Source organism: Ranitomeya variabilis, chromosome 4 (genome assembly GCF_051348905.1).
Source record: "Ranitomeya variabilis isolate aRanVar5 chromosome 4, aRanVar5.hap1, whole genome shotgun sequence".
Taxonomy (NCBI): Eukaryota; Metazoa; Chordata; class Amphibia; order Anura; family Dendrobatidae; genus Ranitomeya; species Ranitomeya variabilis.
Genome location: NC_135235.1, coordinates 724,284,892 through 724,297,937, shown reverse-complemented (window position 1 = coordinate 724,297,937; position 13,046 = coordinate 724,284,892). Strand labels below are relative to the sequence as shown.

The following is a 13,046-nucleotide window of genomic DNA, read 5'->3' as shown; positions in this document are numbered from 1 at the left end:
GCCTACGGAGTACTTACGGATCACCATTTTTTTACTTTTGTGGCGTATTACGGCCGTAAAATACGGACCGTATTTTTAGTGTGACGCTGGCCTTATACTGTGTTTTCTATAGGGGAGCTGTGGGGGCATTATACTATGTATAGGGAAGCTGTGGGATCATCATATTGTCTATAGGGGAGCTGTGGGGGCATTATACTGTGTATAGAAAAGCTGTGGGCTCATCATACTGTGTATAGGGGAGCAGTGGGGACATCATACTGTGCATAGGGAAGCTGTGGAATCATATTGTGTATAGGGGAGCTGTAGGGGCATTATACTGTGTATAGGAAAGCTGTGGGCCCACCATACTGTGTATAGTCAAGCTGTACATGGAGGCTACTTAGGGGACATTATTAAATGTTAAGTGGGCACTTAAACATTATTGTTATTGGGGCACTCAGAGCACTGAGACCATCAAAATTTCATATGTGGTATTATTACTTTTTATTGACAAAATGTGGAGGGCACTAGCACAGGGCATTAGTGTTTTCTAGAGGTGAATTTTATTATCTAGAGAGCACAAAAGAGTCATTATTACTGTGTAAGGGGCTCAGTGGTGGCATTATTATGTGGGGCGGCACCATTATTGTACTACACAGCAGGTGCAGTAATAGGGACACATACGGCAGCAGCGGCTCAGTATTGGGGTATCAGGTGCAGTAACAGGGACACATACGGCAGCAGCGGCTCAGTATTGGGGTATCAGGGGCAGTAATAGGGTCACATACGGCAGCAGCGGCTCAGTATTGGGGTATCAGGGGCAGTAATAGGGACACATACGGCAGCAGCGGCTCAGTATTGGGGTATCAGGTGCAGTAATAGGGACACATACGGCAGCAGCGGCTCAGTATTGGGGTATCAGGTGCAGTAATAGGACACATACGGCAGCAGCGGCTCAGTATTGGGGTATCAGGTGCAGTAATAGGGACACATTCGGCATCAGCGGCTCAGTATTGGGGTATCAGGGGCAGTAATAGGGTCACATACGGCAGCAACGGCTCAGTATTGTGGTATCAGGGGCAGTAATAGGGACACATACGGCAGCAGCGGCTCAGTATTGGGGTATCAGGTGCAGTAATAGGGACACATACGGCAGCAGAGGCTCAGTATTGGGGTATCAGGGGCAGTAATAGGGTCACATACGGCAGCAGCGGCTCAGTATTGGGGTATCAGGTGCAGTAATAGGGACACATACGGCAGCAGCGGCTCAGTATTGTGGTATCAGGGGCAGTAATAGGGACACATACGGCAGCAGCGGCTCAGTATTGGGGTATCAGGGGCAGTAATAGGGTCACATACGGCAGCAGCGGCTCAGTATTGTGGTATCAGGGGCAGTAATAGGGACACATACGGCAGCAATGGCTCAGTATTGGGGTATCAGGGGCAGTAATAGGGACACATGGCAGCAGAGGCTCAGTATTGGGGTATCAGGTGCAGTAATAGGGACACATACGGCAGCAGCGGCTCAGTATTGGGGTATCAGGTGCAGTAATAAGGACACATATGGCAGCAGCGGCTCAGTATTGGGGTATCAGGTGCAGTAATAGGGACACATACGGCGGCAGCAGCGGCTCAGTATTGGGGTATCAGGGGCAGTAATAGGGACACATACGGCAGCAGCGGCTCAGTATTGGGGTATCAGGTGCAGTAATAGGGACACATACGGCAGCAGCGGCTCAGTATTGGGGTATCAGGGGCAGTAATAGGGACACATACGGCAGCAGCGGCTCAGTATTGGGGTATCAGGGGCAGTAATAGGGTCACATACGGCAGCAGCGGCTCAGTATTGTGGTATCAGGGGCAGTAATAGGGACACATACGGCAGCAGCGGCTCAGTATTGGGGTATCAGGTGCAGTAATAGGGTCACATACGGCAGCAGCGGCTCAGTATTGTGGTATCAGGGGCAGTAATAGGGTCACATACAGCAGCAGCGGCTCAGTATTGGGGTATCAGGTGCAGTAATAGGGACACATACGGCAGCAGCGGCTCATAATTGGGGTATCAGGGGCAGTAATAAGAACACATACGGCAGCAGCGGCTCAGTATTGGGGTATCAGGGGCAGTAATAAGAACACATACGGCAGCAGCGGCTCAGTATTGTGGTATCAGGGGCAGTAATAGGGACACATACGGCAGCAGCGGCTCAGTATTGTGGTATCAGGTGCAGTAATAGGGGCACATACGGCAGGAGCGGCTCAGTATTGTGGTATCAGGTGCAGTAGTAGGGACACATACTGCAGCAGCGGCTCAGTATTGGGGTATCAGGTGCAGTAATAGGGGCACATACGGCAGGAGCGGCTCAGTATTGTGGTATCAGGTGCAGTAGTAGGGACACATACTGCAGCAGCGGCTCAGTATTGGGGTATCAGGTGCAGTAATAGGGACACATAAGGCAGCAGCGGCTCAGTATTAGGGTATGAGGTGCAGTAATAGGGACACATACGGCAGCAGCGGCTCAGTATTGTGGTATCAGGTGCAGTAATAGGGACACATACGGCAGCAGCGGCTCAGTATTGTGGTATCAGGTGCAGTAATAGGGACACATACGGCAGCAGCGGCTCAGTATTGTGGTATCAGGTGCAGTAATAGGGACACATACGGCAGCAGCGGCTCAGTATTGGGGTATCTGGGGCAGTAATAGGGACACATACGGCAGCAGCGGCTCAGTATTAGGGTATGAGGTGCAGTAATAGGGACACATACGGTAGCAGCGGCTCAGTATTGGGGTATCAGGGGCAGTAATAGGGTCACATACGGCAGCAGCGGCTCAGTATTGGGGTATCAGGTGTAGTAATAGGGTCACATACGGCAGCAGCGGCTCAGTATTGGGGTATCGGGCAGTAATAGGGTCACATACGGCAGCAGCGGCTCAGTATTGGGGTATCAGGTGCAGTAATAGGGACACATACGGCAGCAGCGGCTCAGTATTGGGGTATCAGGTGTAGTAATAGGGACACATACGGCAGCAGCGGCTCAGTATTGGGGTATGAGGTGCAGTAATAGGGACACATACGGTAGCAGCGGCTCAGTATTGGGGTATCAGGGGCAGTAATAGGGACACATACGCCAGCAGTGGCTCAGTATTGGGGTATCAGCAGGATGAGGAGTTTGTGCAGGTTGGGAATAGATATGGACGGTGCTGGAAATGTGAGACGTATGATGTGTCTTTGTTGTAATCTCTGCAGACAAGTCCTGGCTGGAGAAGTTCTTACGTTGCTCTGGGCCAGATGGAAAAGATGGGAAAAGTGAACAACTCCATAAGAAAGACCATCAGCTGTAAGTCACCATCTAAAACTGTCCAGTGATCTTTTATATGGTCTGCAAGACTGGTATCTACCACTATATGGTCTCCATATAGTAATATCAGTGTTTGTTTTTGTCTATAGATGTTTTTTCAGTCAGAGTGCGGTCATCTGCTGATGTTCCTCTATGCTCACAATTAGGGTGCACCACATAGCTGTAGTCAGGGGTACCTGGTTAGGGGCCCACTCAGATTTTTCGCCCCCCCCCCTAAGCTAAAACCTTAGCTACGCCTCTGCTCCATGTACGGGGTTTCTCTTTCTCGGGATATGATGGTTTTCTTTGGTACTTTCCCCCATTAGAAGGGACACCGGTGGATATTGGGGTCTTTACCTGCTACAGTCCTGGTGGGATTTACTCGGTACAGTGGCCGTTGGACAAATCTCACCATCAATTCCCCTCAGACTGAAGGAACATCGCTCCTCTACTCGGCTCTATGGATCCAGGATGAAATCCACTGCGGCCCCTGCAAGAAAAGAAGGAGAAAGAGCAGAAGTTGGGGGAGACCACCGTGGCCTGAGATTTCTACGGCTGCTCTGTGCGCACAGGACCTGTGATGAGGTCACAGGAGGGGAGGAGTCAGGGGTCACATGATCAGGGGCCTCAGTGTATGCAGGACTCTGCTGTGCTGGTTGTCATGGTGCTGGATGAGGGGAAGTTTATGTGTGGGGTCAGGAGGGGTTTACAGTGTGGATGTAGCAGAGCCGTGTGTGTACGAGGTGTACGGAGCGGAGCCGTGTGTGTACGAGGTGTACGGAGCGGAGCCGTGTGTGTACGAGGTGTACGGAGCGGAGCCGTGTGTGTACGAGGTGTACGGAGCGGAGCCGTGTGTGTACGAGGTGTACGGAGCGGAGCCGTGCGTGTACAAGGTGTACGGAGCAGAGCCGTGTGTGTACGAGGTGTACGGAGCAGAGCCGTGTGTGTATGAGGTGTATGGAGCGGAGCCGTGTGTATATGAGGTGTACGGAGCGGAGCCGCGTGTGTACGAGGTGTACGGAGCGGAGCCGTGCGTGTACAAGGTGTACGGAGCAGAGCCGTGTGTGTACGAGGTGTACGGAGCGGAGCTGTGTGTGTACAAGGTGTACGGAGCGGAGCCGTGTGTGTATGAGGTGTACGGAGCGGAGCCGTGTGTGTACGAGGTGTACGGAGCTGAGCTTTGTTTAATGATTGGATCCATCTCAATATTCCATGTATTGTTCTCCAATATTTCCTCTCTATTATTCCTATCTGTGTATTATCGTCTTGCGTCTTTTTCCTTCTTCCTAATATTATTCTGTGTTCCGCAGCTGCAGGAGAAAATGGCGAAAGTGATGACTATCATGAAGGAGAATCTTCTCCAGGCACAGGCAAGGGTCTATGACCAACAGCGAGACTGAGGCAGTTCCAGCCCGGGAACCCCATGTTAGTGCTTTCACATGTAAAGCGCCATGGAATAAATGGTGGTATAAAAATGTATAATAATAATAAAATACTTATAGTGCTTATCTGTATGGTGGAGAGCAAGTTCCTAGCTAAGTGGAAAGGCCCATATGAGGTGGTGGAAAAACTGGGTGAAGTTAATTACAAGGTGCACAACTGGGCCGAAGGAAGCCGCACCAAGTCTTATCATGTGAACTTGCTAAAACTTTGTCGAGACCGATAATTGCTGGACGTCCCTTACCTGGGAGCCAGTCCCAAAGCCACAGTGGACAATCTCACTGTTGCGGAGACTCTAACGCCCGCCCAGAGGCAACGGTGTCAGGAGCTGTTGCAGCAGAACCATGTCCTGTTCTCGGAGCTGTCAGGGCATACTCAGGTGGTAGAGCATGACATGTTAACAGAACCGCATGTCAGGGTGAACGTCAAGCCCTATAGAATTCCGGAAGCACGTCAGGAGGTGATTTCAAATGAGGTGAAGAGGATGCTAGATCTCGGGGAGATAGAGGACTCGAAAAGTGGATGATCGAGTTCAGTCTTCCTGGTGCCAAAGCCTGATGGTGAGTGGCGGGTCTGCAACGACTACAGCAAGCTGAATGAAGTCTAAAGATTTGATGCATACCCGATGTCTTATGTGGACGAGCTCATTGAGAGACTTGGTCCCACAAGGTACACTACAACCCTAGACCTGAGGAAGGGCTATTGGTAAATCCCCATGTCCCATAGTGTCAAGGAGAAGATGGCCTTCTCGATGCCTGATGGGGGTTTTCAATACAGCAGAATGTCCTTCGGTCTTCAGTGGGCCCCGGTAACCTTCCAGAGGGCGATGGATCGGATCCTGACTCTGCATAAGAAGTATGCCGCAGCGTACCTCGATGACATTGTGGTCTTTAGGCCTGACTGGGCTAGTCATCTGCCAAAGGTACAGACAGTTATGGATGCTTTAAGAAATGCGGGGTTCACCATAATTCCAAAAAAATATGCCAAGTACCTAGGCTATGTCATCGAGAGGGGCGAAATTAAGCTACAAATAAACAAGATCGAGGCGATTCAAGAGTGGCTGCAACCACTTTCCAAGAAGCAAGTGAGGGCGTTTCTTGGAATTGTGGGGTACTATCTGCTATTCATTCTGAGTTTCGCTATAACAGCCGCGTCATTGATAGATATTCTTAAAGGCACCTGCTATTTTTTCTAACACTTTCTTACTTTTTAACTAAGAGCACAGTGAGGATAGAAATGAAAACAATATTGAATTGTGTGGATAAAACAAATCTTGTTTAAAGTTCATTCAAAAAATTGATTAGAAAAATGGAAAGTTCATAGCACACAAAAATATGTATTAGATTATAGAAGAGAAAACAAGCATTCAGTGGTTCTTACATGTGGTCTTTAGGTATGATGTGGTCCAGGTTGGAGATTCTCAAGGAATGAGAGATCTGTCTGAACAGGAGTTAGGTGGTCTTCTGTATTATTTTGACCCATAGACTTACATTGGTTGCAATTTTTCCTGTCTTATAACCACATATGGCGATTTGCCGCTATATTCATAGCCTCTACCATATTAGAACAACACTAGTAACTTATGGAATATGATTTTTAGTTATTTGCACATTACCTCATTTTGAACTACTTAAGCCTATAGCCTATGACATTTTGGGAACCATTTACTATCTCCAAATAGCCACATATTGACAGTTCTGACAAAAGCCCTACAGTCCTGACAGAGAACAGCTGTATCTACCAAAGTCCTCAGAATAACTCAGTCACCCACTAACCAGAGTTAGACTTAACTGCATATGTTAAGTAATCTATATTTTTCATTCGTAAGAAGATGGCAGGCCCCGGACCGCGACGCCCATCGGACCGGACCACAGCGGGACCGCCCCTGGGAGAGTATAATGTAACCTCTTTTTCTTATCTTTCAGGTTAAATTGGGGCTTATCTACAGCATTACAGAATGCATTACAGAATGCTGTAGATAAGCCCCTGATGCCGGTGGCCTTAGCTCACCTTCGATTTTGGGGGTGACAGGTTCCCTTTAACAAACCCTTGTCTTTCTTTATCTCATTTGTCCACATATACCAAGGAAAATTATTTATTTGTGACAAACTGAACTGTATCGGGAGGATTTTCAGATTTCTTGTGCCTGTTGATGTAATATTTATACTTCCTTCCTTTTTTGAGAGTTTTCACATTTTCCCCAATACAATATAAACCGATGTTCAGACTTTCAGCTTGTACACAAGATGAAAAGAATGCAGAAACAACTTCTTTTTCTGACATAACTTGGAAACAAATCTTGTCAGCGCTTACTGGTGTCACCAAGTCATGGATCGTGTGTACAGTCTCCACTCTGGCATGTGATGAGGTATGATTATGGAAACATTAATAATTAATGACTTTATCCTGTCCAGGTAGACACATTACCTTAGAAACAACATTTAAGCATCAGGAAATGTCTAATTGTTCATTGTTTGTGCCATCAAATGCAAAATCTGTGTCCTGTAACTGATAATATAGCAATTGTGTTTGACTAACAGGAATTCCCAGATCAGTTATAGGAACCAGGGTTTCTTCTCTTCCCGACAACCATTGTTCTATTCCCGTTTCCATGTTAATGAGATGTGATTGACACTGGGGATATGTAGAAGAGATTTTCCAGTTAGACATGTTAAAAGTCCATATCATAGTCATAAACACTCCATCTCATAATAAAGGTTTAGATTGGAACTGATTGATTTGGAAAGGAGTAGATGGTTGAAACCTTGTCTACTGCTGACCATCCATTTCACATTCACATCTTTACATTGTTTGAAAACGCAACATTGGTAAAGTCCAGAATCCTAAGGAGATGGATTATCTACAGAGAAAATACAATTCTTATTCAACCAACTCACATTACCGGATTCACCTCTGTGTATAACATTTATTGGACCATTTGAAAAACTTCCCAAAAATAATCTATTTATGGTCCATGTTAATGGAGATTCTCAAGGTAACTCTAACCTTGTGTTGCATTTTAATAATAAAGGAGACATATTTTCTTGACTATGTATTGCTTGTGGAGTAACCCTTACTTCTGGAGCTATAGTATTTGTTACTGTAAAAACTACAGATACCTGTACTTGTACTGGTTCTCTGTAAGTTCCATGTTTTTACCCTTATCTTCATCTCCTTCTGTAACAGAAAGTAATGAAGGATCCAACATTTTCCCAAAAAGTTGTGTCGTTAACCAAATATCTGTTTTGGATCTTCCATCTTTCCGTTTTGTGATCACATCATTTGTAATATCACCTGAGCACACAGCTTTTTCTTCACCTCTTACCTCTATATTCCAGTATAACACATCTGTAGGATTACATTCCCATGTGCCCGTCTTATTATTGTGTACATAATCTCCTTGTAACAGTATAAACCCAGTCTTAGGTCCTGTGGTAGCATGTAATATTATGTCAGTGTCATGTATGAAGTGTAGCTCAATACAGCATTTTACACCAAAGCCCATGCAAATGTTTCCGGTAATATCTACTGAATCGTCCAGTATTTCTCTATCTATTAGGTTTTGTAGACTAGATCCTCTTGGTTTCTGTGAACGTAGAGTTCTTTTGAAAGGTTCATTTACTTCACTAGTATTCGTTCCATGATGTAAAATATCTTCTGCATAGATCACAGTTGTAATAGTACAAAGTAGAAGAAATGTAATTCCCATCAGATAGTAGCTTTTCCTGGGAAATGTCTTCTTCTCCTGAAGGATTGATGCTGAATCCCTTCCATCAAGGACATGGTGTTTCATATTCCAGCTCTTATTGGAATCCATTTCTTCCTAAAAGAAAAGCAGTATCATTATTTTGCAACATACAATTTGCATTGATCGACATGTACCCACACACTTTGTTGTCTGCGGGTATTTTTAACCACATTAGATGCTTGTTGTACAAGAATCATACCTTGTCCCATGGTTTCGATTATCTCAAAGGGACCTTCCCAGTTACTTTCCCATGGTCCACTCTTCCTGAAAGTTTTAATCATCACTAGAGCCCCTTTCTTGAATTTGGATTCATATGGTGGCTCCATTCTCTACATTCTTGATGCAACATGTGGAAGAATAGTTTTCCGGCAATAATTGCAACCATTTGGACCTTGCAACAGCATCTTTTTGAGGTGTGAACAAAAATGGTTCATGTGGAAAAATCAATGGCATTTTTCTTCCTGTCATTAGTTCAAAAGGAGTAAATTGAGTTGTGGAAGAAGTTGTTCCTCTCAGTCAACAGTACAAAAGGTACGGCAACAACCCAAGTATTGCCTTTGTCCAATAACATTTTGGCAATTCTGGATTTTATTGTTCTATTCATCCTTTCCACAATACCAGCAGACTGTGCATAGTAAGGTACATGGAATTGTTGTTGTACCCCTAGAATAGTACATACTTGCATGATTTTTCCTGTAAAGTGACTTCCTCGATCAGAGGAGATCATTCTTGGGATCCCCAAGTACAAAAGACATGATTAACTAATGCTCTAGCTGTAGACAAAGCATCATCTTTCCTGACAGGTAATATTTCTATCCATTTAGAGAAAACATCTACTACAACCGATGCATACCTGAGACCATTTTTACCTGATGGTAACGGACCAATGTAGTCGATTTGTAATGTGGACCATGGACCATCTGAACTTTTTAACAAAAAATCTGATCATGGATGTTGGCTCCGGATGAGGCCTAAGATCCATCACCATCCTAAAGTCCTGTTCAAATTTTATCAAAAATGCAAATGGGTCATCATTAATATTAGTTCGTACATTTTCCAGAACATCAATTATAAAATGGCTTCGCCGGTTGTAAACAATATTAATTGTCTAAAGGTACCGTCACACTAAACGATATCGCTAGCGATCCGTGACGTTGCAGCGTCCTGGATAGCGATATCGTTGTGTTTGACAGGCAGCAGCGATCAGGATCCTGCTGTGATATCGCTGGTCTTGAACAAAGTTCAGAACTTTATTTGGTCGTCAGACCGGCGTGTATCGTCGTGTTTGACACCAAAAGCAACAATGCCAGCAATATTTTACACTAGTAACCAGGGTAAACATCGGGTTACTAAGTGCAGGGCCGCGCTTAGTAACCCGATGTTTACCCTGGTTACCAGTGTAAAATGTAAAAAAACAAACAGTACATACTCACCTTCGCGTCCCCCGGCGTCCGCTTCCCACACTGACTGAGCGCCGTAAAGTGAAAGTACAGCACAGCGGTGACGTCACCGCTCTGCTGTTAGGGCCGGCACTCAGTTAGTGCAGGAAGCGGATGCCGGGGGACGCGAATGTAAGTATGTACTGTTTGTTTTTTTTACATTTTACGCTGGTAACCAGGGTAAACATCGGGTTACTAAGCGCAGCCCTGCGCTTAGTAACCCGATGTTTACCCTGGTTACCCGGGGACTTCGGCATCGTTGGTCGCTGGTCTGTGTGACAGCTCTCCAGCGACCAAACAGCGACGCTGCAGCGATCAGCATCGTTGTCGCTATCGCTGCAGCGTCACTTAGTGTGACGGTACCTTAAGTTTGTCTTCTTTTGTGCTATGTGTCAATTCATTATCATTTAATCTGGGTGTGGTCTGTAACCTTTTTCCCATATGTGAGGGTAACCATACTTTGAATATCTTGTTTTTTTGTTCATCTTTAAGATTGAACTTATCTGTGTTTGATTCAAAAATGTCCGCACTATAAACGGCATCCATCTTGTCATTGAAGTTTGGAATGTCTTTTACAATTTTCATTAACTGATCGTGTATTTTCAGATTAATTTGTGCTGCTGTCATGGAAATTTTTCGGTTGTAGTTCATCTGCCTGTAAATCTTCTACTGAAACATCTGGATTTTGTGTGTCTGGTACAAATGATGTGGCCGCATTGTCTTCCTGTTTGTTTGATCGTGTAACAACAGAAGCCTTTTTTTATATCTTGGTGCAATTTGGACAATAATTCTGCTCGAGCATCAATTTCATCTTCCAATTGTTCATTATGCGCTGACAATAGCAAACAATTTGGACAATTGAAGTAATCCCCGTCAGACTCTTGTGTGTCACCTTGTGTGTCAGTATGACCAATGTCTTGTGATAGTACATGCTTTGTTTTTGTGTTTCAGTTTTCTCAAAGACTAAATTATTGTACTCTCGGACCATGTACATGACATTTTGAAGCCTTCTCTGTAACTTGTTTTATTGAGAAAAACCTCTGATCAATTTTAAGATTCTCTGCTTCACATTGGCTATACAAACTAGACCATAATTGTAAATCTGTATGGCTATGAACAAACTTAAACTCTATTTTACTTTTCTTAGAATAATCATGAATAAAATCCATTTTCTCACCTATGGAATGACTTTTCCTCTAGTGGATTGATCCAACCGTCAATGGATGGTCCTCCGTACCTTTACTGACTCCTCAGACCTCCGCCTGGATGGGACACATGCAGCTCTTTATGGTTGGAGACACAAATCTTCACTCCTCTGTAGGCTCTGTCTGATCCTTGTGACGTGAAATAGTGGAATTCCTGCACCTTGAACAACAGGTGTTTAGCAGAGCTCTCCTCCCCCTGTGTGCAATCAAAAGGAATCCACCCAAAATAGCACAAAAACCAGATTTGGCTGGGCTCCCCAAAATGTTAGAAAAAATAACATTTTCTTACTTTTTTTTTTTAAAAGTAGGAGCACGCTGAGGATAGAAAGGAACGCAATATTGAATTATGTGGATAAAACAAATCTTGTTTAATGTTTATTCAATAAGTGATTACAAAAATGAAGAAAAGTAAGTTCACAGCACCCAAAAATAAGTATTAGATTACAAGAGAAAACAAGCATTCAGTGGTTCTTACATATGGTCATGAAGTTGATATGGTCCGGGTTGCAGATTCGTAAAGTATGAGAGATCTCCTGAACAAGAGTTAGGTCGGCTTATATACTATTTTGACCCATAGACTTACATTGGTTTCTATTTTTCCTGTCTCATAACAACATAAGATGATCTGCCGCTATGTTCATAGCCTCTACCATATTAGAAGAACACTAGCAACTTGCGGAATATGCATATTAGTTATTTGTACATTACCTCATTTTGAAATGCTTAAGCATATAGCCTGTGACCTTTAAGAACCATTTACTGTCTCCAAATAGCCACATATTGATAGTTCTGACAAAAGCCCTATAGTTCTGACAAACAGAGAACAGACGTATCGGCCAAAATCCTCAGAATAACTCAGTCCCTCAATATACAGAGTACCTATTTGCTAGTTAGAACCTGCATATGTTAAGTAATCTATATTTTTTTATTATTGAAATACTAATATTTTACAGTGGCTTACCCTCCTTCTGGAGTGTGTCAATGACTGCCTTCTAGACATCTGTCCAGTGAGCAGTCTTCCTCATGATTGTGGAGCCTACTGACACAGACTAAGGGACCTTTTTTGAACGTTTAGGAAGCCACTGCAGGTGATTTTATTCTAATTTACTGACATAATGACTTTTGGGTTTTCATTGGCTGTAGGATATAGTCATCAACAGAAATAAACGCTTGAGATACAGTACAGACCAAAAGTTTGGACACACCTTCTCATTTAAAGATTTTTCTGTATTTTCATGACTATGAAAATTGTAAATTCACACTGAAGGCATCAAAACTATGAATTAACACATGTGGAATTGTATACTTAACAAAAAAGTGTGAAACAACTGAAAATATGTCTTATATTCTAGATTCTTCAAAGTAGTCACCTTTTGCTTTGATGACTGCTTTGCACACTCTTGGCTTTCTCTTGATGAGCTTCAAGAGGTAGTCACCGTAAATGGTTTTCACTTCACAGTTATGCACTGTCAGGTTTAACAAGTGGGATTTCTTGCCTTATAAATGGGGTTGGGACCATTAGTTGTGTTGAGCAGAAGTCTGGTGGATACACAGCTGATAGTCCTACTGAATAGACTGTTAGAATTTGTATTATGGCAAGAAAAAAGCAGCTAAGTAAAGAAAAACAAGTGGCCATCATTACTTTAAGAATGAAGGTCAGTCAGTCTGAAAAATTGGGAAAACTTTGAAAGTGTCCTCAAGTGCAGTTACAAAAACCATCAAGCGCTACAAAGAAACTGGCTCACATGAGGACCGCCCCAGGAAAGGAAGACCAAGAGTCACCTCTGCTTCTGAGGATAAATTTATCTGAGTCACCAGCCTCAGGAATCGCAGGTTAACAGCAGCTCAGATTAGAGACCAGGTCAATGCCACACAGAGTTCTAGCAGCAGACACATCT

The 13,046-nt window shown here is 44.0% G+C and overlaps 1 protein-coding gene across 1 annotated transcript in view; it reads right to left on the bottom strand.

The window, feature by feature from the left end:
• Positions 1 to 3,879, bottom strand: part of LOC143766651 (uncharacterized) — a 49,289-nt gene extending 45,410 nt beyond the window's left edge. Inside the window, exon 1 of the mRNA XM_077254472.1 lies at positions 3,674 to 3,879. The gene's annotated coding sequence lies outside the window, so the exon portion shown is untranslated. The remainder of the gene's footprint in view (positions 1 to 3,673) is intronic.
• Between the last annotated feature and the right edge of the window lie 9,167 nt (positions 3,880 to 13,046).